The sequence below is a fragment of the Hemicordylus capensis genome, chromosome 2 (genome assembly GCF_027244095.1).
Source record: "Hemicordylus capensis ecotype Gifberg chromosome 2, rHemCap1.1.pri, whole genome shotgun sequence".
Taxonomy (NCBI): domain Eukaryota; kingdom Metazoa; phylum Chordata; class Lepidosauria; order Squamata; family Cordylidae; genus Hemicordylus; species Hemicordylus capensis.
In genome coordinates this window covers 232,309,548-232,318,251 of record NC_069658.1, presented here as the reverse complement: position 1 = coordinate 232,318,251, position 8,704 = coordinate 232,309,548, and positions in this window count along the sequence as shown.

The following is an 8,704-nucleotide window of genomic DNA, read 5'->3' as shown; positions in this document are numbered from 1 at the left end:
ATGTTCACATGGTTATGATTTTGTAGGGCAGTACAATAAAACCTCAGAATGGATGTCCGGTCTCATGCCCCCATGGGCTATATCATGAATATAATGGATATTGAATTTCTTCACTTTTTGAAGTTCAGTTGGAGCTTCCACACCCACAACTATCCCTGTAAACAAAGACGTTTTCAGAATGGATCATTTCTCCCACCACAGAGCAGTTTCTGTGGTGGGGGATTGCTTCCGCCACTCAGCTGGAAGCAGGCAGGGGATCGGCTCCACGGAGGCCAGGTGAGTGGCAGAGGTGATCCCCCGCCACAGGGGCTGCTGGGTGGCCTACTGCTGCTACGAGCAGGTGTGGCGAGAGCAGATGTAAACACCTATTAATTTACCCTTAAAGGTACCTTTTGTGGTCGTCCCCCCCCCGGCCGTGGTGTCCACGCTAGCCTCTACTGATTGGAAACAATGGGGAATAAGACCTCATTGAGCTTCATGAAGACTACAAGTCATCCCTTTGCTGTATACAGTATATCTATAAATATAAAAGCTGCTTTGGCCTTACTGTCTGACATGGAACTCTCAGTTCAAACCAGAACAGATAGAAACATGTCATTTTTGTTGGTGGATTCCAGACCTCACCCAAACTACCGACAAAATAAAAAAACCCTGGAAAAATTCATTACTTTCCCAGAAAATCTGGAAAAGAGAGGGTGGCCACCATGCTGCCGCTCTGTATTTTATCATCTCATTGTGTTTTAAAAACAACAACAACAACAAAAAACTTTAATTAGATTTTTATTTTTATATTCCAATTTTTATTGTGTAACTATTTTGTAGTTTTATATTGTTTTAAATGTTTTGTAAACTGTCTTGAGATTGTCTTAATGAAAGGCAGTATAAAAATCTAACAATCAATCAGTCAATAAAATGTCCCAAACTTCACTTTCTCCAGAAAGCAAGATTTTGGTTTATTCCTCTCCTAGTGATGCACATTAATTCCATTCCCCCATCCTCACCTTTCTGCACTGCCTTTCTAACTTCTTCAACTTGTTTTGTTTCCCCCACTAACCATGGAAATGTTCTTTCACACACACACAAATGGAGTAAGTAAAGCAGAGGCGTAACTATAGGGGGGGCAGGGGGGGCACGTGCCCCGGGCGCCATCTTTTCGGGCCACGTGGGGGGCGCCGCCATGACCAATTTTTTTTTAAAAAAAATTTAAATACAAATTTCTCCTGCTCAGTGCAGCAGCGGTGCAGCAGTCAAGGGAGAGCGTCGGCGCCCCCTCCCCCACGAGCGGTCCCTTCCGCGCCCCACCCCATTGCTTTGCTGGCGGCCAGTCAGTGGCCTGGCTTGGCGGCGGTGGGCGCCACGGCGGGCACCTTTCATGCTGCTCACTGCGCCTGCCCTTGGCTGAGGCTCGCTCGCTCCATCGCTCGCTTAGTCTGGAACAGCCAGAAAGAGGCCCTCTAGTGGCTTGCCAGCCAGAGGGTCTCTAGTCAGTGACGCACGCATGCGCGACTCGGCCGGTGTGCCGAGTCGCACTGCGCTTGTGTGCGGTGTGTCCGTCCTCCTCTGTTCGCCTGCACGTGGTGGCGCGGTCGCCGTCGCGGAGGAAAGCGTGGTTGCTGGGGCTGGGGCTGCACTGAAGCAGGCGCAGGCAGGACGACAAGGACACACACGGACACCCGGCACGGAAGAAAGGATTCGGCGGCGGGCGGGTGGAAGCAGCAGACCAAGTGTCAGGGTGAGAATGAGTTGCAAAAACTACAGAAGCCACATGTGGGAAAAAAAACATATTAAAGAATCAGGCTTTTATTTAGCTGCCCAACTATGGTCTCAGGTGCCTAACAGGTGTTAATGTTTGCATTATACGCTCCTCTCTCCGCCCCAAAAGAAAGAAAAACAATCATAAAGATTCTTTGGCACTCAATCTTAAATGCATGCGTGTATATGGAACTGAGAGTCAATTCCCACAGCCTGGATAGTACAGCAGTGTGAGTTGACTCAAGCAGTGTAACATAGCTGCCTGTGCATTGTTACAAGGTGTTTCAAAAGAGTTTTACCATGAGTTCTGCTTGCTGGCATGTTTTGTTTTTGCACTGTGAAAGCTTGCCTTGTGATCTCAGTTTACGCTGAAGTGCTCCTATAACAGCTCCATCTCAGAAAAACCTGCAGTGTTAGCTTTAACAAGTGCCTGTGGTATCCTGCTAAAGACACAAAGTTTGGCAAAAAAAAATGAGGGAGGGGGTTATATGCCAGGACCTTTGGAGATTGTCTCTTGCTTGTGAGGAAAAACCTAAGTATAATGTGGTGTGTATCATCATTGCATCATAATTCTGTTGTTTGAGATATAGGCCAACTCCACAGGGTTGTTGCTTGTGAGGAAAAACCTAAGTATAATGTGGTGTGTATCATCACTGCATCATAATTCTGTTGTTTGAGATATAGGCCAACTCCACAGGTTGTTGCTTGTGAGGAAAAACCTAAGTATAATGTGGTGTGTATCATCATTGCATCATAATTCTGTTGTTTGAGATACAGGCCAACTCCACAGGGTTGTTGCTTGTGAGGAAAAACCAAAGTATAATGTGGTGTGTATCATCATTGCATCATAATTCTGTTGTTTGAGATACAGGCCAACTTCACAGGGTTGTTGCTTGTGAGGAAAAACCTAAGTATGTAGTGCACCACTCTGGGCTACTTGGAGGGAGAGTTCGCATTTTTGTTTATTTATCAAATTTTGAAATTTTTGGTTATTTTTGTAATTTTTTAAATTTTTAAAATAAAAGTTTTCTGAAACATGTGTGTCAGTCAGATGTATGCTGGGGGGGTGGCGGGGGGGCAGCAGGGGGGGCGCAATTTCAGTGCTTGCCCCGAGCGCCGTTTCCCCTAGTTACCCCTCTGAAGTAAAGCCCTGGCCTAGTAGTCAATCGGAAGGTCCTCTCTGGTACCCCTTCTCTGCCACAACAAGCAAGCTATTTATGGGGCGGGAAGTCTCGGTCTGCCACCACTGTCTGCAGCTTCTGCATTAACTTTCCAGCTGTGCTCAGGAAGATCTAAAAATTGAAAAAGGAACTGGAACCATGCATGTGGCTTCTGGATAACTTTTACACTTCCTGTGAGGGAAGCAAAATGTGATGATTGAGTGGTTGTCCAGAACTATGCAAGTTCTCTTTCCTCATTTTCCAATGTAATGCTTCCCAAGCTCCTCTGGCATAAAATTGGCTCTAAAGTTCTGCAAAAACAAACAAATGTGAATTTTTATTTTTTATTTTTAAAGAAAACCAGGAAATATTTGAGGTCCTTTATGGAAAACCTGGAGAAAAATATTTCAATTTGTTTTTGAAAAATACTCTCCAGGAATACAGAATATATTTAGATATTTGCATAAATGGAGTGGTAAGATTTTTCTTCAATGCCGCCACCACTTTCTTTTAATTTTTGCCATCTTCTTGTGAAACAAGCAGATCAAATTTTAGAAACACACAAATTCAAAGAATGCCATGTGCGATTGTGCCAGGCAGAATAGTATTCTTCCATCATCCCAAAGTTAGGTCCAAGGCAGATGTAATTCTTTGTAGAATAAACCATAAAAAGGAGGGGAGGAAGAATTCATGTGGGAAATGGGAAGGGGAGAAATATGTAAGCTGGCACACACTCTCAATCTCTTAACCATGGTAAGGAGATAAAGAATGTTATAGCTGCACGCATCCCAGGGGCGCAACAAGCTCTAAAGGGGCTCTTTAGTGTGCAACGTGTCCATGCCCCCCCCCCCCGCCCGACAATGAACATTTTTGGGTATGCACGTTTCCTGGTTTATTGTGGTGGTAGTTCTGATAGTGTAATTGGTTGTGGGATGATATGTCTTAAGCAGTGTTCCCGATAAGAGGGATTCCCAGATGTTGACTACAATCCCCAGAATCCCCAGCTGCAAAGGCTTTTGCTTTGGGATTCTGGGAGTTGTAATCAACAACATCTGGGAATACCTCTTAGAGGGAACACTGGTCTTAAGGCCAACAGCGTGAGATAAATTCTCAGGAAGTTAGCCAACTCAGTATGAACAGTGGGGGCAGGTTTTTTTGTTTTTGTTTTTAATGTCTGGCAATGTTTGAAGTGTTCAGTTACGAGAGTGAATTAAGATGAATTATGTTTAATCAGCAGTTACACAAACTAAGTCAACAGCAGCCACAGACTGACCAGAGAGAAGGGGTCGTGTTGGATAGAATGATTTTAAATAAGTGATGTTTGAGAGTGGAGAGAGGCTGGCAGCGGCCCGTGTGCAGCCGCTGCCCTGTCCCCCTGTCCCTGCCCCCTGCATCTGATATCAGGCGCGGGGGCCCGGCTAGCCAGATCAAACGCGGAGGTGTGGTCTCCCTTCCACACCTCAGCCGCGCGGCCCCGTTTGGAAAATAGATCGGCCTGTGCTGTGTTGGGCAGCGTGGGCTGGAGCGACTCTCCCTGCCTTGAAGGCAGAGAGAGCCTTTCCATCCATGCTGCCAATGCAGTGCGGGCTGATCTCCCGCCTAAACGGGGCCGCGTGGCCCCATTTGGGAGGGAGATCGATTGGCCCTGCTGTGTTGGCAGCGAGACCAGGAGCTACTCTCCCTGCCTTTAAAGACAAAGAAAAAATAAGGAAGCATGGGTAACAAGTACAAGAAATGCAATACTTTGCATTTTTTGCTTTGCCTATTGTTCACGGGTTTTGTATTGCACTTCTCCCTGCCTTTAAGGCAGGGAGAGTAACTCCGGCCATGCTGCCAACACAGCACAGGCCAATTTCGGCTCCAAATGGGGCTGTGTGGCCCTGTTGGGGACCGAAATAACGCCCCCGCGTCTGACATCAGATGCAGGGGGCGTGTCTGGGGTCACACTTGAGGGCCCTGATTGGTGGTGGCCTGGGTTTGTTGAACCCGCTCACCCAATAGTAGCTCTGCCCTTGGTGATGTTTAAATGTAAAACTAAAAAAAGAAAGAATAAAAATAAATTACAGTTAATTCATTTATGTTTTGATAGAGGTCTATAATATCATGCATGACAGAGGTCTATGAAATCATGCATGGTGTGGAGAAAGTGGATAGAGAGAAATTCTTCTCCCTCTCACAAAACACTAGAATCAGGGGTCGACCCATGAGATTGATTACCAGGAAATTTAGGATCAACAAACAGAAGTACTTTTTCACACAACACATAATCAACTTGTGGAATTCTCTTCCACAAGATGTGGTGACAGCCAACAACCTGGATGGCTTTAAGAGGGGTTTGTATAACTTCATGGAGGAGAAGTCTATCAATGGCTACTAGTCAGAGGGCTAAAGACCACCTCCAGCCTCAGAGGCAGGATGCCTCTGAGTCCCAGTTGCAGGGGAGTAACAGCAGGAGAGAGGCCATGCCCTCAACTCCTGCCTGTGGCTTCCAGTGGCATCTGGTGGGCCACTGTGAGAAACAGGATGCTCAACTAGATAGGCCTTGAGTCTGATCCAGCAGGGCTGATCTTATGAAGCCCATGAGGGCTTGTCAACCCCATAAAAATGGGAATAAGAGCCTCCACATCCCTGACAGCCTTTTAAAAAGCAGTCAATACACATTTGCTCACACAGGCTTTAAAGTGGATGCCATTTTAATAGTTTTTAACATTGTTTTAAATTTTAAATTATCCTAACCTGAAATGTACTGGAAAGTTATAGTACTATATGAGTCCAAGCATGAATTCCTTGTGGGGCTTGAAGTTTGCTTTAAAGGAGCTACTATAATGCTGCCTAATGGCGCAGCAGGGAAATGACTTGACCCTGCTACTATGTTTTCCACACCTATATTGGGCAACAGTGGTATAGGAAGATGCTGAAAGGCATCATCTCATACTGTGCGGGGGGAGGCAACGGTACACCCCTCCTGTATTCTACCAAAGACAACCACAGGACTCTGTGGTCGCCAGGAGTCAACACTGACTGGATGGTACAACTTTACCTTTATAATGCTAAAAGGACTGCATGGCTTCAGACAAATTACCTATCAATTTGTTTGCTTTTTACAGCCTTCTTAATGTTTACACAAAAGTAAGTTCCTCTGAGGTCAATGGAGCAACTACGTCTGCATAGGATTGTACCCACTGAATGCTAAACACATTTAGGAGGGATTACAAAACTCCTGATTTTATGGGCATGGAGAAAGGTTTTATAATAATTGCAGTCTGGAATACTCTCTTGATGTAAAGCTTTGTGTCAGGGAAATTATTCTAGTGATATTGCTTTCTTTCTACTGTGCAGAAAGTTAAGCAGTTTCATACATGTGTTCAAGTGAACAAACCACTAATTCTTTAAAAGTTAGGGGTTTGTTCCTCACAGCTGTACACTAGTGTTCTCTCTAATTTTTTCCATCTTTAGGTGGAATGAGTTTTGTCCTGGATGGCATTATCAAAACAGTTTGTGTGCACATGTATTTAGTGTAGGGCCTTCCTGATTCAACCTGAGCGGGATCTAAAATTAACTGTGCAGACATCAAAAATGTGTGAGCATGTGCACATACGCACACCTTAGAGGGAACAGTGCTGTATACTCAAAAATGAGGTTCAGTGTGTACAGGTTCCTCACACCTGTACACATTTCACACCAAGAATGAATGAGGAAGTACTCGTCGTCTTTATGCTCCGTTAGGAGAGGAGAGCTGGTCTTGTGGTAGCAAGCATGACTTGTCCCCATAGCTAAGCAGGGTCTGCCCAGGTTGCATCTGAATGGGAGACTTGATGTGTGAGCACTGCAAGAGATTCCCCTCCGGGGATGAAGCCGCTTTGGGAAGAGCAGAAGGTTTCAAGTTCCCTCCCTGGCTTCTCCAAGATAGGGCTGAGAGAGATTCCTGCCTGCAACCTTGGAGAAGCCGCTGCTAGTCTGTGAAGACAATACTGAGCTAGATATACCAATGGTCGGACTCAGTATATTTATTTATTTATTTATTTATTTGATTTATATACCGCCCGTCCGAAATGGCTCAGGGCGGTTTACAATTAAAACAGGAAACATTAAAAACAATTAAAACAGAGATACAAATATAAATACCAATTTAAAACAACTTAAAAAACAATTAAACTATCAAAACAATTAAAACCCTGAAAACCAGGTATTAAAACAATTAAAACGAATTAAAAACCCTGAAAGGCCAGGCCAAACAGATAGGTTTCCTATGTTCCTAATGTTCTAACCTTTTTATTTTGTTGCAATTTGTATTATTTTAATGTAATCGGCCCAGAGACATAAATTTTTGATATACAAAGATGGCAAATAAATAGGTATACAAATATGTCAAATAAATAAATGAATAAATGCTTCACTGTCACAGGTAGTCAGAGATGGGGGAAACAGAAGCTCCTTAGCTATAACAGTGGCTAAGGAAAAAGCCCATTTCATTTGTTGGTTTTTGGCAACAGCAGCAGCAGCAGCAGCAGTAGCTGCCTGTGTTCTGCTGCAAGCCTCAGTAGCTTGGCCAGACCAAGGAAGTGGTGGTTGCCTTTGCAATTTTCCCAGCAATGAAAAGGCAACAGAGCAGTTTGTGTGTTGTGAGGGCAACAAATCAGCAGCTGTTCATCAAAGAATTAAACGGCTTGGGCCCTGGGTATTGAAGAGAACATTTTCTTTGCCATGAAACCCACCGCTCATTGAGATATCAGGAGAGGTTTGTCTGCAGTTGCCACCGGCCTGTCTAGTGGCTACTCAGGGACAGGCTTTCTCCGCTGCTGTCCCTAGGCTCTGGAATGCACTCCCTAGTGAAAGAAGAGCCTCCCCATCTCTGACAGCTTTTAAAAACTCTTTAAGGACGCATCTGTTCACCCAGGCTTTTAATTAAATATTGTTTTAATTCTGTTTTAAAATATTATTTCAACATTTTAAATTGTTGTAATCTGTTAACGTCTTCTTGTTCTTTTGTTTTAACTAATGTTTTACTTTTTCTGTTTTTACTTTGTGGTAAACCGCCCAGAGATGTAAGTTTTGGGTGGTATAAAAATATGTTAAATAAAAGAGACAGACTAAAAACTAAAACCATCAGGCCTAATTAATGCTTTCAATGTCAGTGTAGTCTGGACCCCAGAGGAAGAAACTGTATCTTGCACTAGCACCCTTCACACATCATAGGTATAGGAATACGAAAAGGGGGGAAAATTATATACCCCTTTTCAGCAAAAGTCCCCAAAGCAGTTTAAACAGATATAAATAAATGAATGAAAATGGCTCCCTGTCGCCAAAGGGTTCACAATCTAAAAAAGAAACATAAGATAGACACCCAGCAACACCCACTGGAGGGATGCTGTGCTGGGGATGGATAGGACCAGTTGCTCTCGCCCTGCTCAATAAAGAGAATTACCACTTTAAAAAGGTGACTCTTTGCTCAGTTAGCATGGGTGGTACAGAAATGGTACTGGGCATATGGGGATGCAAAGTTCTAAAGTGGAAGGAGATTATTTTATATAGTTGCTCCAAGTGCTGCCCGATCACTGTGTGGAGCTACATATTGCCAGGATATCTGGATATATGAGGGGTGCTGTGAAAGGTTAACAGTTTGCAGGATGGAACACAAATCGCTACAAACATATTTGGTGCTTGTGCAAAGGGAGGGAAAAAGAGACGGACACCCACAATTAGAATTAAATGGGCTCCAGCTCTGTTAAAGGAATATGACATGCATATATCAGTTAGCGTGCTTAGCTGCTGTGAGTGCAATTTTTAGTAGA